Source organism: Crocodylus porosus, unplaced genomic scaffold (genome assembly GCF_001723895.1).
Source record: "Crocodylus porosus isolate Cpor-Errol unplaced genomic scaffold, CroPor_comp1, whole genome shotgun sequence".
NCBI lineage: Eukaryota > Metazoa > Chordata > Crocodylia > Crocodylidae > Crocodylus > Crocodylus porosus.
This window is the reverse complement of record NW_017728886.1, coordinates 224,268,052-224,291,392: the sequence shown is the minus strand read 5'-3', so window position 1 is coordinate 224,291,392 and position 23,341 is coordinate 224,268,052. Positions and strand designations below refer to the sequence as shown.

Here is a 23,341-nt window from a genome sequence, read left to right as displayed (position 1 = left end):
CCTGGGGGTGTTTAAGAGGAGGTTAGATGAACATCTTGCTGGGGTCATTTGACCCCAGTATTCTTTCCTGCCATGGCAGGGGGTCAGAGTAGATGATCTGCTCAGGTCCCTTCCGACCCTACAAACTATGAAACTATGATTGTGCAGGCCATGGTATGGTTCATCATACTGTAATTGCTAGTTAGGATAGAATTCGCTATACCCATGCAAAGCTTCAGTTCAACAGATATGTATTAAGGGCATTTAGACAAAATGGCAGCCCTAAATTGAACCGGTGGGTTTTAAAAAACACTGCTTTCCTGAGTCTCCTCCCTACTCTACTGGTGTGTCTTTGCTAGGAGTCCCCCTTTCCCTAGAAAACCATTCAGCATTCCTCCACATCTGGGTCAAGACTCACATGGCTCTCAAGCTGTCTAGAGCAGGATTTACTCCCTGCTCAAACTCTTGTAAATGCTGTGGTTGGAGGCTACATATACAGCACCCTGGGGTGTTCTTCACCTTAGGATTTTTTCCTTTCCAGCTTTGGCTTCTGGTGAGAACTAACATGTTTTGGGTGTCACCTGGCCATTATTGTAAATCAGTTCCTAAAATCACATCAGATAGCCCCATTTCAGATGCAGTTTTGCCACAGGCATCCTCATCATGGGACTAAACATTCCCTGAACACCCATATATTAATTGGAAATCAGCTTGCCTGGGCTAACCACTTCCCTGCCAGTTAAGTTTATCTCTGCAGTGGTGTCCCAGAGCACCTCAGGAGGTTTCCCATCTACCTCAACAGGTACAAGATATGGGTTCTGCTCTGCAGATAACTCTGAAAGCATATTGCAAACTCAATATTCTCAGGCCTGGGGTTGAGCTCAGTGACCCCAACCACCTCCCTCCCCATAGGAATGATCAAGCAGGCCTTTTTCACCATCAACTGCAGGCTGAACATCAGCCCTTGTAACTAGGTTAACACTTCTAACTTTGAGTAGTTAGCCATCTTGTGCCCCAGTGTTTTACAGAAATCACATATCTTTGTGGTCCCTCAGAGATTACCTCCCTTGCTCAGATGTCCCTTGAACTTAGGTTTGTCCAGAGTTGTTGTTTGGCCTCACCTTTGGACTCTGACTTAAAGGATTCTCCTTTTTGCTTTTTCTGAGGCCTTAGTCCCTTGGCCACAAATTCATCTATCCAACAACTGACACCACTCAGATCCATAGTATTTCATCCATCATCCAAGTGTTAATGTATGGAGGGCATATTTTGGACAATTGCCCCTCTGTCCACTCAAAAAGAGACCATATCCTTTCACTTCTCATCAAAGGAAGGTTGTATTTTAGGACCTATACAACACAAAGAGTGGGCTGCCTCTATGGTTCTCTGGCTTACTGCATCAGGAGTCCTGGAACTCCTCAGTTTCTCTATCTCCAGCTTAAATTCTCTCTGGTGCTGGCAATCCTCCATCTTGATCCATAGATCCTCCATCTGAAGCCTCTTTCCCTCCAAGATCAGTCTCTGATGCTTTATCCAGTGGAGTGGACACTGATCAATCTTTGATGCTCTAACCAGATGGAATGGACACTGCCCACCAGTAAATTGGGCAGCTGTCTTGTTACTGGGTGTTCATTAGGGTCAGGATTCTGACTTTGATCGCTCTGTTCCAGGAGTGGGGTTAGTGTGCTATATCGGCCTTTCCAAAAATTATACTCCTCTCCTGGAACAATTCAGTAAGCCTCTCGTTAGAGAGCTGCTAGCATGCTAAGTCCTGAGCCATAGCCTTGGATAGGCACTCTGGTATTCCACTTGATCTATGACACAAAGTCAGGGCCCAAATCAACGTGCATGAAGATTCATGTCCAAAGGACAGGATATATGGCACGATTGATCCCATTACACTATATTTATATAAACTTGATAAATAACCCTTATTCACAGGATAGGCTTTAGGAATGTGGTGGCATCCCAGGGTGCTTTGAGACCCTTTCAGGGGTGCCATAGCATGGGCACTGGCACACCTGGTGTACACCCAGATCAGGAAGAGCTACAGTATGAACATACTTTCTTGTCTGCGTTAATGATATCTGACACAACTCCAACAGTAAAGATCTCCTGGTCCAGCCTCAGCCCTTACTGGTCTAACTGCCCATGCTCTTCCTGGAAACAGGCGCACAGGGAAGGTGGAACTGCTCCATACTCATTTGTTTCTGGAAGGAGCATAGAGTGGCTGGACTGGAAAAGGGTGTGACAAGAGTTGGCACTTCTGCCTACTTTAGACTTATCTGGATGTGCAGAAAGTATGTGGTCAGTTTGACCAGATTGTGGTGGCAGCTGCAAGACCCCATCTGAGAACCACTGAGCAAAGCTGAGGCAGTAGAACAGTGGTTCTCAACTGGTTGCTAACAAATTACGGAGGGGTGCCATGATTCTAAAAAGGTTGAGAACCACTATATTAGGGCTAGTTACATGCTTTGGCAACTGAATAATTTGGTACAATCTGAATATATCTTCTAGGGGTGCACTGATTAAAAAAAAAACATTTTGGCTGATACCAACGGCTGATTATTAACCAGCCATACCATCCGATACCGATCTGATATCCTGTATGCAGACTGGCAGCTTGGAGAGCAGCTGTTTGCTGCTAAGTCTATTGGGAGAAGGGGTGTGGAGGAGGGAAGGGGCATGGGGGTAGATCAAAGCCCCCATGGTGAGGGAGGAAAGAAGGTGGGGCAGGGGTGCATGCACCTCTGGGGCAGCATGGGGGCATGTGCCCCCTGGATTTGTGTGCGAGGTGAGGGAGGGCTGCCCAATACAGCCAGGGGCTGTGCTGGCCTCTTCCCAGTGGGGGAGGGGGGCTGTGCTTGGAGCAGGTGGGGTGGGGCGGGCAGCAATGGCACTGGGAGGGGTGACTACAGGGTGGGCTAGACCCACCCCAAAATTTGCCATAGCCACCCCTCACAGCACCGCCACCACCCACCTTGCTCCCCTGCTCCCCCTGTGCAGAAATCCAGGGGGGGCACATGCCTCCCCCTGGGGGTGCATGCAGCAATGGGGAGCCTTTGCTCCTCCCCACCCCTCACACCTTCCAGATGAGCCACCCATGCTCCACCCTGCCCCTGGTGGGCTTGCATTCACTGCCCTCCTCTGCCCCACTCCCTCCTACACTATGGAGGCCTTGATCTGCCCCTTTATGCTGCTTCTCTCCCCCACGCCCCTTTCCCCCACAGACTTATCAGCTAGATGTTGGTCTCCAAGCTGCTGGGCTACATTCCTTACTGCATGCATGCTGCGTCTGTGTGCATGCACACAGTATTTATTGGTGACACTGTTGGCTACACTGGCCAAAAAAAGCCAGTTGCTGATGATGTTTATTGTCTTTTATCAGTACCAATCTGATATGTGACTGATATATTGGTGCGCCTCTAATATTTTTCAGTACTGCAACTATACTCCTGTATTGTGGGGATACTAGTGCAACTGACAGTATTTAGTCAGAAAATGCATTGTATTAAAAATAATACTGGGCTAGGATACCTAAGCCATGTCAGTGGGCTCTCACATGATAAGTAGTAATAATGTATAACTGCTATTATTTTATATGAGGAATAGCTGCTCTGAATATCTTTAAAATAAAGTTGTTTTCAGTAACAAGTTTAAGAGTATGGATTTTTTTAAAATATAAGGGTAAATATTCCAACACTCTCAGCACCTGTCTAATTGTCCTCTTACCATTGATTTCAGCATGAAATAGAATTAGGTCAATGCTAAAAGCTTTTCAAAATCACAACTATAACCTTCTAAAATTCTAGGCATGGATACTTTAAAAAATCATTATTTCTTTAGTTGGATGTGAGCCACACAATATGAAATCTTGTTCAAATTTTCTCTTGGTTCAGTAAGTTGGAGGTTTGCCCAAGTCCTGAATTTTGGAAACAGAGCTCCCACCCTGCCTCCCCCCACTTCAAGTTCATATCCAGATCCTTCCAAAATTCACGTTAGAATTTGACCCACAGTTAAGGGTAGTTATGCGTCCTGCCACCAGTAATAACTGTCACCTCAGAACAGTGATCCTGCCACTTTGTACAGAGTTAGTATGACATTTTATAGAAATGGGATCAGTTAGCAATATGATTCTTTCAAGTGCACCTAAAATTATGATTAATCTTATATACGAAGTGTGTACATGATGGGGAATGCTTTGGCAAGGAGGTGGGGAACCTACAGACCCAAACTATTGCTATAGAAGTACTGTAAAAAAAGTGTGTAAGATGATATCACATGACTCAAAATGCCCAGCTGCCCTAACTTCATAATTTTATACCTTCAGTATTTCTGTACTTGCTGTAATATATTTACAGATCACTTGTGTTTTGCTAAGTACATTTTTTTTCTTCCAGCTTTGAATCAGTCCTGGTAGGCACAGAATGTGGATCTGCAGCTGGGTAAATCTGTCATGATACTTAGTTTTCCTATTTCATTAAAAAAAGCAGGTGGTGGCTTGTAATCAAGTCATTAAGGTGATTTTTCAGAATATTGCACTGGGAATTAAATACATAATTACCATTAATGAAAATGCTGTTTTCATATGTAGTTCTCACATACCACACAAACCATTTAACCTTTTATGCCTGCTGTGTAAGACAAGGGCCAGCAGTCCTTGATCCCGTTTCTTCAATGGCATAAAAATAAAAACAGTCTTAGCTAAAGTGAGATGTGTACTACTACTAAAGTCAGTAATTGTGAAGTATTAGTAATTTCATAATGGAATGCATTTACAAAATGTTTGTCATACATAGGTAAGATACATTCCTTGGCCAGAAGAAATTACAATTTGAGGAAGGAGTTTAGGGATTATTGACAAGTAAATTAGGGACTTCAGTGTGATTATACCATTTTATAAACATGTTACTGATATAGTCATTAAAGCTTTCATACAGCTTATTTATATTTTATGACAATAATGTAATAATACAGGCCTATATGAATGAATCAGGTTTTGCAGTTATGGAGGGGGGGCAACTGTCTTCAGGACCTATGCATTGTTTTTTGTAGAAGATAGGAGGTTTTCTCACTGTAAGCTACCCTGAGCCTTTGTTGGGAAGGGCAGCATACTAATCAAATAAATTCATATATACATAGAAGAAGAGAAGTGATTGTCTCGTGGTTAAGGCATTTGAATCTTGCTCTGGAGAACTGAAGCTGCCACAGATTTCTTGTGTAATTTTAAAGAAATCATTTAATCCATACTTTTTGTAAAAAGGCCACTAACAGAATGGTTCTCATATCCTGAGTTTTCAGTTTGAGTTTGAGATTTTATTTATTGATGGGCTGAGGCCTTGAAGCTAAAACTGAAGACACTGGGTATGTCTGTACCAGTAGTGCTCAATTCCTAGCCCATGGGCCAGACCAGCTCATGTGGCTGGTTCAGCTGGCCAATGGGGCTCCCTATGGGTCCAGAAATTTGACAGCAGGGGAGTGGTAGCAACATTAATTGCCATTCCTCTGCTGCCAGATTTCTGGACCCATGGGGAGCCCCAGATATCATGGCTCTGCATACTAGATTGCACCAGGATACAGTTGGGCCAGTGCATGGGTTTGCTCTGTAGGTAGATGAAGAAGGGGCCAGGCTAGTGCACATGGCAACCTACCCAACAAATCAACCCCATGCTGTGTCTTGTGTGCAGACTAACCCTGTGCATGGGATGCAGCCTATGGACCATCCCTGCACCACTCATCTGGTCTGTGGGTAATGCACACCACGTCCCTAGAGATCCCAGTGGCATAGGCTCCACTCATGCACTGGGGCCATGGTGGCCCAACATCAGTAGCCTGAAGGGAAGGTGGGGGATTTAATCCCCCCATTGCAGGTGACAGTGGCACAGGAGCAGTGAGCAGCACCCAATACTGATGTGGGCCCAGCCACAGGGAGGAGGTGGAGGAGAGGGGATGTGACCTGGCTACAGGCATGAATGGAGAGGGGTGGAAGGGAGCCAGGGCTAATCATGGAGCCAGGCCCACTGCTGCCTCCCACTGTAGCAGCACAGCCCAGACTGGGGTGGTAGTAGGGGGTGGGGTCAGTTCCCTCTGCCTCCAACCCCACGGTGGGGCTGCAGTTTGCAGGTGGACTGCAGCTGGAGCATGGCTTCACTCCCCACTCCCTCTCCTGGCAGCAGCAATGGACAAAAGTGAGGCACTTGTCACTCACTGCCTGCTCACAGTGGCACTGGGTGCTCAGGGCAGGCTGCTGCAGGCCAAGGGCGTAAGCAGCAGCAGGGGCAGGCAATGGACCGCCGCAGCCTGGTTCAGCCCAACTTTGCAGCCCAGGGCATAGGCAGCAACTGGTGCACAGCTGCCTGCCCCAAGTGCCTGGTGCAGCTACAAGCAGGCAGTGGGTGACAGGTGCTTCACCTCTGCCTGCCACAATGGTTCATTCTGCTGCTGCAAGGAGAGGGAGGGGAATGGGTAGTCATGATGCAGCTGCAGGCTGCCTGCAAACCGTGAGGCAGGAGGCAGCAGGCAGTGACCCCCACCTCCTAGGGCTGCCCCAGCCCAGGCTGCACAGCTGTAGTTTGAGGCAGTGATGAGTCAGTGGCCCTGGATCCTCCCTCCCCACTGCCCTCTATCCTACCCCCTCCCTGCAGCAGAACCTGCATTGGTATCGGGTGCCACTCCTCCAAGAGACTTGGCCCAGGCACTGTGGCATGGGCCCTCCCTGAAGGGATCTTCAGTGTGGGATGAAGCCAGCACTGTGTCAGTGCCCATACTGCTGCTGCCTGCAATGAGGGGATTAAAACCCCTCCTTCCCCTCAGGCAACTGATGTCTGGCCTCTATGGCCCCAGTGCATGAGCGAAGCCTATCAGTACCTGCACCATCTCCCCCTTGCAATGTGGGGATTAAATTCCCCCTTCCCCTCAGGCTACCGGTGTCTGCCCACATCCCTGCTCCTGTTTCTGGAGCAGTGAGGGAGCAGTAGGGGCTGGGGACACTTGGCAAATACTGCTGCCACTCTGCCATGTAGACCAAGCTGCACTTCAGATCAGGGTTTTGCACCCCCACCCTCTTCACAGGCAGCCAAAGCAGTGATAGTGCCCTAGCTAGGGAAGAGAGGGAGGGGGTGGGTCCAGCCCTGCTCAGCTGGAACAGACAACACAGCCCAGCACAGGGTTGCAAAGTATGCTGGGATGCTGGGGCACTGTGAGTTAACTTAAACTGGGAAGGGGTCTGGGACAGAAGTTCCATAAAATAGTTTGACATCAATCAGTTAAGTCTGATACTGCATTCAACCAGGTTTATCTTAAACCAGTTTCAGACATTTTGAAACTGGTTTATGTGCACTGAACTTCTGTTCTGTTACAAGTTTAAACCTGTTTCTGATCACTTAAATCAGTTTATGTCTAACTTCTGCCTATATGTGTTATTTCCTAGATTTTGAAATGTTAACTGAGTAAAAAGCTTCATCATTTGGAGCTGTGATCAGCTGGAGTATATGTGATGTGTGTTGTATTCTGGAGATGAAGTTTCACAGATAAAACAACTGGAAATAATTCTCTATTGCTTGCATTGTTTATATTTGCATTTCATTTTTTCATTCTGATTTGGTTGCCTTCTACAACCTTCCTGCATTCCCTTTCTGTGGGCATTAACAACAACATAAAATATAAGTCAGTGGTGAATTGGGTTATTTCTAGATGAAAAAATGGACTGTTTATCTATTTAGCCATTTTATTAACAAGAAATTTTAAAATAAGTATTTCTAAATCTATATTTTTCTAACAAATAATAGATTTTTGTCAAGGCAACTGCCCAGTCCTAAAGAAGAAATACATTCCTTGAGCTGATGTTTAGTCTACAACCAGGGACCTAAAAATGAAGTTATAATGCATTGAGAAAAAACCTGGGAAATTAAACCAAAAAATATTTGAGCATCAGTCAGGAGAACAAAGTGTTTTGTCGCATTCCATGAACAGAAACACACAACATGACATAGCATCAAGCTTCCAACTTGCTTTAAAGCTCCTACTGGGAAGCAATTTGACAAGTGACATGACTGGCTTATTTATTCAGTGTGGGAGAGCTGGTCCCCTTCTGTTTCTCTTACAGAGGTTATAACCAGCATTTTGGTCATTGACTTAGACACGACACATTTAGAAACATGTCTAAATCAGAAATGATTCAGTACTGTAAAACTGATTTTCCTAGCCTACTTTCCCACTGACCTACTAGCGTTTCTCAGTGTAGGTAATAAAACGAACAAAATGAATTATTGTTTTATTTACTAACAGAACAGCATGTAGTAAATCCATTGTGGTCTTTAAATCTGAACTAAGGGATCCTGGACAGACAGGATACTGCAGTGCAAAATGTCTAGTGAGGTGATAGAATAGGGTTTGCTTTTGCTTCAGAAATTGTGGCTGCTTAGAACAGTCACGATAACCCTGTTGTGCAGTGCAATTCTCTCATAATGTCTTTGTATTCTGAATCAATAGGTGCCCTGTAGCCAAGGTTACAATGACGCATCACCAAAGCCAGTGAGAAATAAAATCCCAGTACTGAAGTTGAGGGAAACTAGATAGGTCTGAAATGCACAAATCACCCTAAGAGAGATGCAGCAATACTTAAGATTGTTTTTCTTAAAGAAGATACAGCAGCTGTCAAACCATTACCAAAAGCCAACATAGCCATTTGATATCCTGTCACAAATACAGTTCGTCTTCCTTCTAAAGAGAATTAAATTATATTCAGTTTTCCAAAACCTAACAATTTAACAACTTTATATGCTAGCAAAATGCCAGTATCAGGTGAGAATATTCTAAGGATTGTTCAGAAGTTTTCTCTTTGTTTTGCTTTTGGCATCAATTTAATGAGAGAGTATTTTTATCATAACAGTTTACTGAAAGTCAGTACTGTAGCAAGCAAGTTTGTTGCCCAGGGCAAGCCCACAGTGGTAGCGCACCCACACCCCGCACACAGATCTGGGGGCACCCACACCCCGTGCACAGATCTGGGGGCATATGCCCTGTCCCCATCCCTGCGCCCCACCTAAATGAGCCCCTGGCAGCTCCATCTTGTGCCCCGCTCCAGCTGGGCTGTGCCTGTTGGTGCCTCTTCACTTCAGCACCCACGGCAGTTGCCCTGTTTGGCCTCTCCTGCCCGCCCCCCCACATGCTAGGGTACTGCTGACAGTGTTCCTATAGTGATCTCCTTAAGTGGGGACTGCCTCCAATGAAGTGTCAGGCTGGGGAAGAAATCCTGGGAAGCATGTACAACGCAATGTATACACATTTCCCATTCATTTGTGAAAGATTCATGAACTGTTAGTTTCATAATTTTTCTAGATATAGAAATACATCACTAAGGGACTAAGATTTCATTGTTTTTTAACATGCAATATAATAAAACTTAGCACATTTACAATTCTTTTTTATCACAGGCTCTTAAGAGCACTTTGCAGACCCAAACTAGTAGGCCTCTGAGACCTTTGACAATTCGATAACTGAGACAGAGAATAGAAAAACTCAGGTCTCTGAATTCCATTCCCGTGTTCCAATTATAGTGTTTAAAGTTTCTTCCCCCTCCCCCTCATGAATGGCACATCTGTTTATTTTTTTTCTGTCTCTTTCAAGAGAACTCTCCTCTTAAACTTTTCCCCAGGACAGAATCCACACTCATTTGGGTACTGCAATAGGTGTATTGTTGTGATCTTAATAAAATGCACCAGACTGAGGGAGAATCTTAAAATGACAGTGTTTTCATGCAGCTTATGGGGAAAAAAATCAGTGTTATTCATGATGGAGGCAAATAAATTAATGAAACTCAGATTCCCTTTCTGTTTGAGTGATCATATTTTCTTTTTAATAGTATATGAAGAAATGTACTGTGACTAAAATGACAAAATGAACATGGGCTGCCAATGTGGGAATATGGTCAGGAAGACTAACCGCACCTTGTCATGCATCCACAGATGCATCTTGAGCAGGTCCAAGGAGGTGATCCTCCCCCTCTATGGAACACTGGTCAGGCCGCAGCTGGAGTACTGCATCCAGTTCTGGGCGCCGCACTTCAGGAGGGATGTGGACAGCATTGAGAGGGTCCAGAGAAGGGCCACCCGCATGATCAGGGGGCAGCAAGGCAGGCCCTACAAATGGAGGCTACAGGACCTGAACCTGTTCAGCCCCCGCAAGAGAAGGCATTACAGAGCATTGAGTCAGTTGTCTTCTTCCCCCATTTATTAGTCCTTTTTAATTTTTTTAGACATCCTTGTCTTCCTCTTTCACTTTCTTGCTTCTTTCCATTCTTCTACTCTTCTTTGCAGAAGGGTCAAAGTGAGTTTTGGCTCTACATCTCTGCTGGCTCCCTTGCCAGCTGAAGCAGTCAGGCTAGGGACAGACATTCAAAAAGCCTGAGCCTGAATTGATTTAATCTTTACAAGTTAGCTTAACCTGGCTAGGCTGAATCAGTCTGTAACCACACAGACATCCCCTCTGGACTGAAAAAATGCAGGAACATGCCTGCAGTCTCAGGCTAGAAGCCAAGGGGCACTAGAACAGCCCTCCCTTATCTTCTTCAGTGCTGAGCTGAGGGGGTGTGACCAGGCCTCAGCAGGATGCTCTGATTAGGTGGGGGTTCCCCCTCCCAACCTCAATGGTCATCTTACACAGCAGGGAATTGTTAGTGTTTATTATCCCACCAGCAAAACAAAAGGATCTCTCATTAGTTCAAGCTCTTAAACAGCTTTTTTCAAGGAAGGAGGGGCATTACCAACTACCTGTTGATGAGCTCCAAAGAGCCCTAACACTGTCCTGTCTCCTGTTGTCTAGTCTGCCATAGCATGGATAGTAGCCAGCATATGGTATGTTAGCTAATGCTGAGAGGTGTCTGTGTAAGGCAGAGGGGAGGCGGGGAATGCCTGCTTGAGCAGAGAGTGGTAAGGGGGAGGGGAGCAGGGGGGAAGCCAGGCAGATGCCTGTGGTCTCTGCTGGAGCTCCAGCCGGGGAGCAGAGGGGAAGGGCCAGTTCTGCTGTGGAGCAGAGAGCCCAGCCCAGAAGGCATGCCGAGATGTTGGGGGAGTCTGATTTAACTTAAACCAGGTAGGGGTCTGGGACAGACATTGCATAAACTGGTTTGACCCAAATCAGTTAAGTCTGATACTACATTCAACCAGGTTTATCTCAAACTGGTTTCAGACATTTTCAAACTGGTTTATGTGCACTGAGGCTAGGGACTGACTTTCAAAAAGCCTGAGCCTGAATTGATTAAATCTTTGCAGGTTAGTCTAACCTGGCTAGGCTAAATCAGTGTTGTAACCAGACAGGCATCACAGAAATGCAGGCACATTCCTGCAGTGGCTTAGGCTAGAAGCCAGCGGTGCTAGAGCAGCCCTCCTTTCGTTTCACAAAGATGTGCTAAGGGGGAACAGGAGGGACCATGGCCAGGCCCCAGCAAGATGCTGTGATTAGGGAGCCCCCCCCACCCCCAAACAGCTCAGTGGGGAATGTTTATCACCCTTAACTCGATGTTTATCACCCCATTAAGAAAACATAGGGACATTACCAGCTATCTGTTGATTTTGTTTCCTGTGCCACAGCTTGGAGGTAACCAGCATGTGGTCTGCTAACTAATGCTGCGGTGTCTGTGAGGAACGGGGAATGAATGCCTGCTTCACAGGAGGGGATGGGGGGCTGAAGCCAGGCAAACGCCAGCAGAGATTGCAGTCAGGGAGCAGAGGGTAGGGGTCAGCCCTGCTGTGGAACAGAGAGCCCCACCCAGTCCAGAGAGCATACCAGGATGCTGGGGATGTCTGGTTTATCTTAAATCAGTAAGGGCTCTGGGACAGACATTGCATAAACTGGTTTGAGCCAAGTAAGTTAAGTCAGATACTATATTCAACCAGGTTTATCTCAAACCAGTTTCAGCCATTTTCAAACTGGTTCATGTGCACTGAACATCTGTTCTGTTACAGGTTTAGCCCAATTTCTGATCACTGAAACCAGTTTATGTGTAATGTCTGTCCCTAGCTTCACTGTCCAGATTCACTGCTTTGTTTAATGTGATGGACCATGTTCTGGGAGCAGGTTTACAGCAGCCAAGTCCCAGCATTGGATCCAAGTACATCCTTGAACTGAGAAAGTCTGCCCTTGCTATCTCATTCTAGCAGCAGTTTTGTGAGCACCTGAGTTCTTCCTGGCTTTGGTGGCAAAGGAAAGCTCTGGCTTCTCACAATTGGTTTATGATAAGTAATGGGTGTTGCTTCAGCTGTCTCTGTAATAGCATTTTGAATCTGATAATAGTATTTGGCTAATGAAGATGCTGAGTAAACATAGTACCAAATTTAGGAGACATCCTTCTACTTGGGACAAGAACTGTGTTCCTTTAAAACTGCTGTAGTTGCAATAAGTGCTGCTCTGTTTGTATACATCAAATGTTTGAATGCATTCTATTTTCTCAGCAAGGAAGGATTGCTGCTGTGTGTGAAACTGCTGATGTATGCTTTGCACATCTTGCTGTACAAAACCTGACGTATCTATAGAGAGATGGGAGATGCTCACATGTGTCCATTACTTTTCATTGTTGTTTATGGTAAATATAAGTAGGATTTTGCAAAATATTATCTATATTTATTTTAACTGAGGTAGAAAATAGCTTTTCATATGGAGGAAGAAGATTTGGTTAGAAAAAAATGGAAGAAACTTCTTCTGTTACAGGAGGTGTGTTCCTGTTTTTAGGCAGAGCTGTAGGAGGAAATGTTAATTCTGCAAGTTCCCTTGCAAAGTAACTTTGTCTTATTCAGTGCTAGTTTGTAACAGCACATACCTTCTACACTAGGAGCCTGAAAGTTAAGGCTGCTTGATAGTTGGCAGGAGTGGATGCTAACAGCTGAATTCTGTGTGCCTTGGCTGTACCACCTTCTGGGCTTTGCAGTCCAAGTGGCTTTCCATAGTGGGATGCAACCTTCTCTAGTTTATAAGCTGTCACTCTTTGACCTATGCAGGAGTCTTTACCTGCTCCCAAGGCAAAATTGGAAAAAAGCAAACAAGTAATGCAAGCTGAACTTTATTCTGAGCATATCACAGTTCATTTAGCATCACAGTGCACAAAGGAAAGCACAACATATGCTTTTGCTTTTGATCACATGAAGTCAATTAACCTGATTATTCTGAACAAGTGCTTCCAAGTCAGATAAAATTAGTGTGTATAGTAAATGATCTGATAAATTTCTACTTCTGCAGTCTGTTATCCTGCATTTATTCTTATCTGGCTGGAGGCCAATTGGTTTTATTTCTCTTGTTACAGTTGCTCACAGGAAGCGGTGAGGTCTCTGCTTCAGAAAGAAACGGAAGTGGCAAAGAACATACCTACCAGCATGTTGGAAAGCTGCCATTTTTTCAGTTATGTGCTTTAATTTCAGTGCAGCTAAGTGGTTTAGTAGAGAAATCATTCATAACTGGGAATGAAGTGCCCAGTTCGCACTGAAAATCAATGGCTGTTAAGCATCTAACTCTCTATAGACCTCTTTTGAATATGCTAGTTGTTGTAAAGATTTCATTCTCAAAGAATTTTCTACGAGGTGATTTTAGATTCTTGGATGAAAGGTAGTATTGTGGGTTGAGAATGGTAGTTACAGCTTCAGTTATGGCTCCAAGAGACATTTTCATTTTAAACAGTTGTTCAACTCGCCAGTTTTCAGAGAGCAAACATCCTGAACATAGTCCCAGATGCTCCACAGAATACTCCACAGAATACCAGCTAGTCATGAAATTGAGGCCACCTAGTCATTTTCTTGGCTACAAGTAGAGAGAGGCCTGGAATCAAGGGCAGATAATCAGGTTTAGGGAACTATATAGTTGCATGGTTTTGTGAGTACAGAGAGAAGTGATGTTTTCAAGTGATTTGGTCCATGAAAGTGTTCTACAGCTATGTCACAACATACATGCATGGCTGTAGGGTGGTTTTAAAATGGCCAATAATGGGAAAAAATAACCTTGGTTAAATCAGATATTACATTAAAGTGCTTAAACTTATAGTGCCTTAGGGTACTTGTGTTCTCTCAAGGGTTAATTTTTTTATGTGAGGGGTGGGGCTGGGTAAGGGGGGGCATGGGTTGTCAGGGCAAGGAGGGGGAGCTTCTAAATGCTGAATGGCCAAAGCTGGGAGGGAGGGGGTGGGGAATGGGGGGTCCTTTACCTTGCAGCCCCCCCTTCGCTACCCTGGCTGGGATATTGGGGGGGAGTGGGTTTGGCCCCTGAGGCAAGGGGGCTCCATTTCCCTCCCTCCCCTCAGCTCTGGACATTCAGATGCTGTGAGCTCCCATCATCCCCTCCCTCTCTGACACCCTCAGAGGTGGTGGGGTGGGGCTGGGTAGAAGGGTGGTCCAGCAGCCTCTTGGGAAGCTGCTTGAACCCCACTACCTGCTGGCCTGGGCCGATGCAAGCTGGCTCCAGCCCTCCACCCCCACCCCCATGAACCAACAAGAGAACCCCTGTGGAATAGGGAGGGTACTCTAACTCTTGGTGCTTTATGTAAAGTGCCATGAGTTACAGTGGGGCTCTAATGTTTGCCCACAGACAACAGTTCTGATCAGGATCCTGCCTTGCAATGATCTGGGACTGGGATCTAGGAGGGAAATCCTTTTTCAGGGAGTCCTCATGGAACCTTGGACACAGCCCAGATAGTCATACTGTCTCAGAAAATCTAGACCAGGTTAGTCATTTTAATCTTAGTTTGCAGTTGTTTGTAGTTTTCTAAATTTACCACCTCTGGAGCAGACATTATCCAGATTTGGCCTTTGCTGGACATTGCAGTTGTGATATACTGAACAAGAGTATTTTATAATTATTTTTAAGTGGCAAGAGAAAAATAATTTTCTGAATTATTTAAAACGCTTGAGTTGTATCAGGCCTTCCATAGATTAATTCTTTTCAATCTATGAGAAACAACACAGTCTAGCATTTAGAACCTAGAACTAGAAATCAGGGGTGCCTGTAGGCATGTGGGGAGGCTGCTTTGAAGTGCTGTAATTACAGTGCATCGGAACACATTTAATTAATCAAGTCTGCTGATATGTACTAATTAGCATGCCCCATGTTTCAAAATGGCGACGGGGTGCTTTAACTAAAGGTCATTCGACAAGCTTTAGTTAACATGCCTCTGCCGCCATTTTGAAGCACGGGAATACTGATACACAAAACACTGCTGGCACTTTAATTAGAGCAGCTCTCAGAGTCACTTTAATTAAAGTGCCCCCACATCCAAAGAGCATGTGTAAAAATGTCCCTGGAAACTTGGTCTGGTAGTTGGAGATTATGTGCTTCCCTTTATGTAGAGATGTAACACAGGGTTTGCTTTCTCCACAGTGTAGATGGCTCCAGAAAAAAGTTGTTCCTGAGACTGAATTCTTCCCAGAGCTCCTCTGAACATGAAACTTCTAATCACCCCAATGTGGGACTGGGTATTTGAGGCACATTGACCCCCTCTGTGACTAATGAAAGAGGTGTCATCAGAGTGAAACAGTAGATTAGAAAGCACAGCTCTGTTTTCCATTCAGAAAAAAATTCACATACATTTATTTTATTTGTCAGTTCCTGGAATTGTTTTCTCAACTCTGACTCATTGGAATAATATAGGGACATTAATTCAAAATGTATTTTTGTGTGTATATGTAAGAATCTGACCTATAATATTATTTAAACATAGGCTTTTAAAATTTTAAAAAGTTTAATCTTTTTTCAGAATGCATTAGTGACCCTCTATTTCCATCTCTTAGCAGATCAAAATTTTTTCATAATGAGGCTGGGGGAACAAAGTACTTTTGCTTTTCTCAAAAAAATAGGATAATATTCTTGCTAGGTTGAGAGCTGCAAAATATTGTATGGATCTAATAAACATCCCGCTGGTAGTTAGCAGAAATTTTATGCATTTAACAGAAAGTTGTATTTCATGGCTGTAACTTCACAGCAGTGACATTTAATATTTGCAGGGAGGAAAATTAAACTTTTTTCACATTTTAATCAAAAGGACTGTACCATGGAAATGAACTGAAATCAACTGCATGCTGAGTTCCTTCATGCCTCAATTCCTCCATTTACAAATTACACCATAGATGGTCTGAAATAAAACTGTAAGCTGGTAAATACCTAAGAATGTTTTCTTACATATTTTTTTCTTATAGAAGCTTTAATTGTGTTAATATGTTTTCAGGCTAAATTATCATGAGGGTTATAAAATGCATAAAAACATGTAATGGGAAACAGAATGGAGTTATGAATGCTACTCAAGCTTCTGGACAGACATTCAAAAAGCCTGAGCCTGAATTTATTCAAACTTTGTAGGTTAGTCTAACCTGGCTAGGCTAAATCAGTTTGTAACCCAGACAGACATCCCAGAAATGCAGGCACTTGCCTGCAGTGGCTCAAGCTAGAAGCTGAGGGGTGCTAGAGCAGCCTCACACAGAGCAGAGCTGAAGGGGGCATGCCCAGGTAGGATGCTCTGATTATTTCCCACCTTCCCCCCCGCCCCCCACAAGCAGCCCAGCAAGGAATGTTTATTGCCCTTAACTCAGTGTTTATCAGCTCATTAAGAAAACAAAGCCTTGCTCCATTAACTAATGGAGTTCTTCCTAAACAACTCTTCCAAAGAAGGACATTAAGCTACCTGTTGATTAGCTCCAAAAAGCCTGTCTGCCTCTGTCCTCTCCCACAGCATAGATCATAACCAGCATGTGATCTTCTAGCTAATGCTGAGGTGTCTGCATAGGACAGAAGGGAGGAGGGAATAATCCCTGCTTAGCAGGGAGAAGCCAGGCAGACACTCTGTGCCTGCAATTCTGTGGCAAAGGGGGGGAGGGGAGCAGAGCCCCCAACTCAGTCCAGAGAGCATGCTGGGATGCTGGAGGTGTTTGATTTATCTTAAAACAGCAAGGGGTGTGGTACAGACATTACAGAAATCGATTTCAGCCAAATCATTTAAGTCTGATACTACATTCAACCGGGTTTATCTCAAACTGATTTCAGCCATTTTCAAACTGGTCTATGCACTAAACATTTGCTCTGTTGGATTTAAAATAGTTTCTGATCACTGAAACTGGTTTATATGTAATGTCTGTTCCTAGCCCTGATAGCATCACAAATGACTTGAGTTTTTCATTCTTGCCAGCATAAGATGTCCTTAACAGGATATCACAATCTAAGTTACCAGACCTTTTATTGTTGTTGTTTACATGCTGCTTGAGTTGTACCAATTTAACAGAAGTGCAGTTTTAAACTGATCTAGTCAAGCTGTTGACAAAAGTTTACTGTACATTTTAGGTTAATTTGGATTTTTTGGTTTAAACCCAATTATGAGTTGCCATACATAATGATTCATAGATGGATAAAACTTGTGAAAACTGAACAATGCAACATGCAAGATGCTGCTTATACAAGCAATTATGTAGCAAACCATATTCAGTACAGATTCCTGTAACCAGGACTGTGGAAATGTGCAAAATGATAGTCAACTACAACACATTTCTCAAAAGGGGGAAACCCCTTCATTAATACTTTTATAAATCTAAATCTGTGTGTGATTCAGTGCATAAATGGAGGCTGTTCTTCCCTTCCGACCTTGGTAATTCCTTCTTCCCTACCTCTGCAGGGAGAAAGACTGTTGTATCAGCTGCTGTACTCCCACTTTTAAGGTAAAAGTTGGCTATTCTGTTCATTTCCCTGGTGAATGTATTCATTTTGCAGTCACTAGGTGGTGTATTTCAGCTACTATATGTAACAGTTTCTCACTGCACAGAAATCATTTTGTGGGAAAAATCCTGCTTGGAAAAATCAAGAAGTCCTAATGGACAAGTGTAAATGCATTTCAGATTGGGTTTTTGAAGAAATTGCCTCTGCTTTTCATGCTTAAGTGGATAACAACAGTTACTTAGTTTGTTTTTAATGGGTAAAATATACCGAAAAGTTGTTTTGAGGTTTGAATAGAATTTAAAAAGCTGTTTTTTCCTAGTAATTTACTTTACTAGAAAATTCTGTCATCAATTTCTGGAAGTTCTTGAATTCCAGACATAAACAATTTAGATAACTGAGACCAATTGCCTCATCTAAATAAGTTGTCCTTCATGCATTCATCATTTTTTTTTTTTTTTTATTTAGTATTCTCTTAGTAATTTTATTCTACTGAATGCATGATAATGGTGCTTTGAAAAACTAATGTTTGGATATCTTTTCACAATCAATGGTCTAACCAAACAAATCACATTAAAATTTAGTTTAAGATAATTATTATATGTATAGCAATTAAAACCTGGCAAATGTATATCTAGACTTTTCTAACTAAGGGGAAACGGTATGAACTAGTAGTTCTGTTCTATAGATTATGACGTGTTCTGATGTATTTGAAAACACCTCCCATCTGCGTACTTGCAGAGGAGAAAGGGAAAAACATCCTTCTGGTTAAGTAACAGCTTGTGAGGCTGTTGCATTTATAAGAATCCTTTGTAAGATATACTAAAATTGAATTTTTAGTAAGGCAGGTACATTTGTTTGAATATAAACATTATGGAAGAAGAGTGAAACTGAAAATATTGTACCATTGTTCAATGGTTAGAGGTATATTGAAAACCTATTTCCTTTTAAAGTAACTTTTAAGCCTTTCTTTTGGCTTAATAGCTCTAGTGTTCAACTTGAGCAGTTTTCTCCATAATGTGCAGTTTAGTTAGGGAATTACATTAATAAGATCTGTACCTGTGCAGTTAATCAACACACCACACTAAAAATGTATGTAGAAGGAGAATTCAAGCTGAAGTTAAAGTATTGATAGAGGGGAAAATTCCTCTACAGGACCATGTTTGTAAAGGGAGAATCCAAGCTGAGGTGACTTGATTTGTACCTGAATTTTAGTTTTCTCTGGGCTCATTTACATGTGCAATTAATTTGACTGAATAAACTGTCACAGGTTACATCAGAGTTTATTGCTCTCAGGTTCTGCATTTACACATGCATCTGAGATCAGCATGTTGAACCGGATCAGAGTATCCCCTGGCAGAGGGCCCAGGGGGTCAGCCTGCCAGCCCGGGGCTGCTCCAACCCAACTCAGTGTGCTACGGAGGGGCTAGCTGGGGCATGGTGGTGGTCCAGGGCAGGGCTAACCAGCAGGCAGCCCCCACACTGAAGCACCTTTGTGTTCCAGTCAACATCTACATGTGTGTTGTGGTGCACTAAATAACATAGCTGCAGGATAGTACTTGTTTACAAGTATTAACCTACAGTGGCTTTTCTTAGTTTACTGTGCCCTAATAGGGCTGCACATTTAGACACTGAGACTTTACTGTGGAGCTGATTAGGCAACTTGCAGTAAACATCTTGTGTAGATGTGCCCTCTGTTTCTCTTTTTCATTCTGTTTCCTATTCCATAGGAAATTAGCAACTGTGATAATCTCTCATCCCAGACTGCAGTGTTTTGCACAGGAAACACTGCAATGTAGTATTTAAGCGAAGTGCGCCTCCATTTCCTAGCATCATGGTAACTCTTTCATTATCCTGCCTGTGCTTTCAGAATCCATAGGCTAGAAGTGATCCTCAGGCCCCTGCCAGATGCTTGCAGCAGCATGCTACTTACTGGTACAGGGAGAGCCTGGGATCATGATCCCCCTGCGCCAGTAATAAGACACAATGGGAGCTGATGTGAGATCCACACAATTACACTTCCTGCCATGCCACACATGCATGGCAGAAGGCATGATTATGGGATTGTGCATCAAATGCCATCACGCTTTATTGCTGATGCAGGGAGATCATGATCCCAGGCTCTCCCTGTACCAGTAAGTAGCAAGCTCCTGCAGCTGGAAGCCCACTCAACTGAAAGGGCTACAAGCTGCAGGGGCACACCATGTGCTTCAGCAACTGGGAACCCATCAGCTGCAGGCTCCCAGGGTTAGGGGAGTATGGTGCACCCCTGTGACTGGCAGCCCCGATCAGCTGATGGGGAACACCTAGCCTCAGTGAACATCTAGCTACATGTTCAATTAATGGCTTGATAGGAACCAGCCACACATTTTTTGAGGAATCACTTTTGTAGTTTATTCCTCATTTTATCAAACCATTAATTGACTGAACATGTGTCTAGGTCACAACTTAAGACACGATTAACATGTTAATCATGCCTGAAGTGTAACACGTGGCAGGGACCTCAGTCTCCTGTCTAATCTTTAACTGACTGTGAAGAATACTGTCAAGCTAAGGGAAGGAATGTGTTCTAATGAACAATTAAAGATTGGAAATTCATAGTTTGGTTTGTCTGCTATAGTTTTAGTGTGTAACTCAGGGATTTTTAAAAAAATATCTTTAATGCATATCTTCTACCGTCCATAACCAGAAGGTGGTTTTTCAGCATTTTCTGAAAATCCAGCTCTTAAGGCATCAAAGATTGAGCATCCAAAAACTGAGGAATACAAAATAATGGGCCACTTTTGAAAATCTTGTCCCTTGTTACTATTCATTTAAAAACAGAATTTGGGAGCAAAAAAAGGACAAATAGCCTTTTAGGCTGCTTTAGGCTGAGAAGTTGTCACTAAACTATAAAGGACATATTTATATCCCAATCACAGTTGTCAGTGCAGAGTAGCATAAACATACCTGAGCTAAGTCTGGCATTAGGTAAATCTTGGTAAAGACAAGGTGGGTTTATAGTTTGCATGTGTGTTAGCATGAGGTAAAGTTGAGGTAAAAACTATTGGATAGTTTAAGGTATACCTCAAGCTGCCTAATTCTGTGCAGACTACAACATACCTCATTTTTATTATGACTGTTAATGTTAATTACCACTTGTTAGCTGCTGAAGTTAAGAATAACCTTTTTCACACTGAAGACAGCTCCATGTGGTTTCTTATTTGAAAAAGGTATGCAAAAATGTACGACTTCACAATGTTTAGATAACAAACCCAGTAGAGATTTTCCAGCCGTGGCTTTGATTTCGGTCAGGTAACTGACAATTACCTGCTACTGTAAACCAACTCTGTGTGCACTTCGAGGCATGAGTTTCCCTAGCCACTACCAAACATTGCCAGCTTTCACTGATTAAACTAGATGAGTTTTGTCAGTTCTGGTGAAATGTTTCTTTGAAAATTTCTGTTTGCTTGAAGCTGATTTTCAGTGTGAAACTCAGGGGCTCAATGGGTGTTTGCATATCTTAATACCAAAGCAAATGATGTTATGAACACCTGTATGTACTCTGAGCATTTTTTGTCACATTATCTAACTATATTCCACCCTCCCCCTACCCTCCTCATACAGAGAGAGAGGCTTCTGGACTTAAACGCTGTTACAAGAAGTTTCAAAAGTTTGCGAAAGGGCAATATGATAATGTAATGAGTGATCTTGCAGTTAGATATAAAGCTTGTGATGTGAGGCCTCAAGTGCTTGATTTTGTTGTTGTTGTTGTTAGTATACCCAATAGGCAGTTGAAAAGTGACTCGATCCCTTCATAGTCTGTCTTCATATGATAGAGTGGTCTTTTGGTATAGCCAAAATAGAGGGTGTAAACTGATGTGTGAATTTTTGTATTTGCTTTTTTTGCTCTGACCTTATTCCTGAGGTGTGCCTAAAGCAAGGACTTTGGATTTAGGATTGAACTTTGCCCTTTGCACATGCTTCTTGTTTACTGTGCATGCATGTGGTAGTTTAATATACATGCAGATGATTACTATTTTGATTTGCATAGGGAGTTTGTTACCCATATGGGGAGTATTAGACTCTATCACTTACTAGGGGACACAGGTTGTTGTAAAAGTGGTGGCTTGTCTGAGTCCATATGCAAGCGGGTGATGGACACCTAGGTCTGAACATCCAGATTACTCTAGTCCAGGTGTCACCACATGTGCAAGCCCTCCTCACACTACTATGCTTTTGCTGTTTCTGTACTTGCCCATGTCTATCTGGGGACTTATCCTATGTCTTTTTATACTCACATGTTGTATTATTCTTTCTGGTCAGTTGTGGGAGAACTTCTCTATCCTTTGTGTACTTAAAATGTCTTTCATAGTGTTAGGGCCCAACTCCATGTGGCGCCCAACAACTAGGGAGACAACGGTCCAATCACTCATGGATTCTGTTACTCATTAGCCAGAACAAGCAGGAAGCAAACGCTACTTGCACACATTGCTTGCAACATCTTTATTCAGAATGGAGGCAGCTTCAGGCAAAGGTCCCAAAAAAACCTGACAAACTGGGGACCTGCACTGAACATTAGTTCTTTTCACATTTATACACCTTGGTTCATGCTCATTACAATTCATTCCACCTTGGTCCCTCCTGTTCCACCCATTTCTTCTCCCATCTCAAGCCCCTCCTCTGTTTACTATTTACTTCATTAGCATGGAATTGCCTATGCATTTCCTTCATTTACATGCCTCTCTGCTAAAAGCATATGCATAAGGCCATGAACCTGGCTTCTCTCGGTCACTTGCTACTTCTTTCTGGTTTCTTGGTGACTCCTTCTTCATGTCCAAGGTTTTGTTTCTGCTTTATCTCCTGATGATAGCTGGTGAGCTGCATCTTGTTCTTCTTACACCATGTATTCTACACACTATCCCATTGTTAGAAAACTGCTTGCTTAAGCATTTACAAAATTAGTTACTTCTAATATATCATCCTGCCTTGTGACCAGCAGCTTTTGCTGAGACACAGGAAAAAATCTTTATTCAGCTGCAAATCCAGAAATAAGGTTCAATTCATGGCTTTGACAGACTTACTGTAAGACCTAGGTCAGGTTACATTTCTGCTTTGTGCCTCAGTTTCCCCATTTGTAAAATAAAGATAATGCTTATTTACTTCATAGGACTGTGTAGATCATAATTAATACATGTTAAGTGTTCTGAAATATCAATGTCTATTGCACTATATATGTGTTAATTCATGTATATGTCAAACATATATTACATCTAGGATTGGCTAAAAAGCAGGGTGTTCAATTCATACCATGTTATGGGGTTCTTCCCTCTTCCTCCCTCTCTCCCCCTGAAAACTTGGTTCTGGTCAACCAAACAGAAACAAAACCAAAAAAAAAAATATTCTGTAACAGGGAACTCCCCTGGAACCTGCAGCCACTCTGTGAAATGGACATTCTTGTTTTGCTGAGTTGCTAATGGGGATAGACCCCCACACAGTCGGTGAGGGAAGGGGACTCGGAAATTCTGGGATCTCTAGCCTTGAGGAAGCATGCCATGAATCTAAAAGGGTTCTGTCAAAGCTCCGCTTTCTATCTGGAGAAAGCTTGTTGAACCCAAAATGTTTCAAACAAAGCATTTTGGCCTCAGGAAACTGGCATTTTAATCTGATAAAAATATGTTTTGTTGGAAAATTTCTAATTCTAAACGCATCC

The 23,341-nt window shown here is 43.2% G+C and overlaps 1 long non-coding RNA gene across 1 annotated transcript in view; it reads left to right on the top strand.

Moving 5' to 3' along the window:
• The window catches only part of LOC109320139, a 22,449-nt gene extending 4,793 nt beyond the window's left edge, over positions 1 to 17,656 (top strand). The window contains exons 2-4 of the long non-coding RNA XR_002103728.1: positions 13,274 to 13,345; positions 15,995 to 16,097; positions 17,612 to 17,656. This is a non-coding gene — a long non-coding RNA (uncharacterized LOC109320139). The remainder of the gene's footprint in view (positions 1 to 13,273; positions 13,346 to 15,994; positions 16,098 to 17,611) is intronic.
• The last annotated feature ends 5,685 nt before the right edge of the window (positions 17,657 to 23,341 follow it).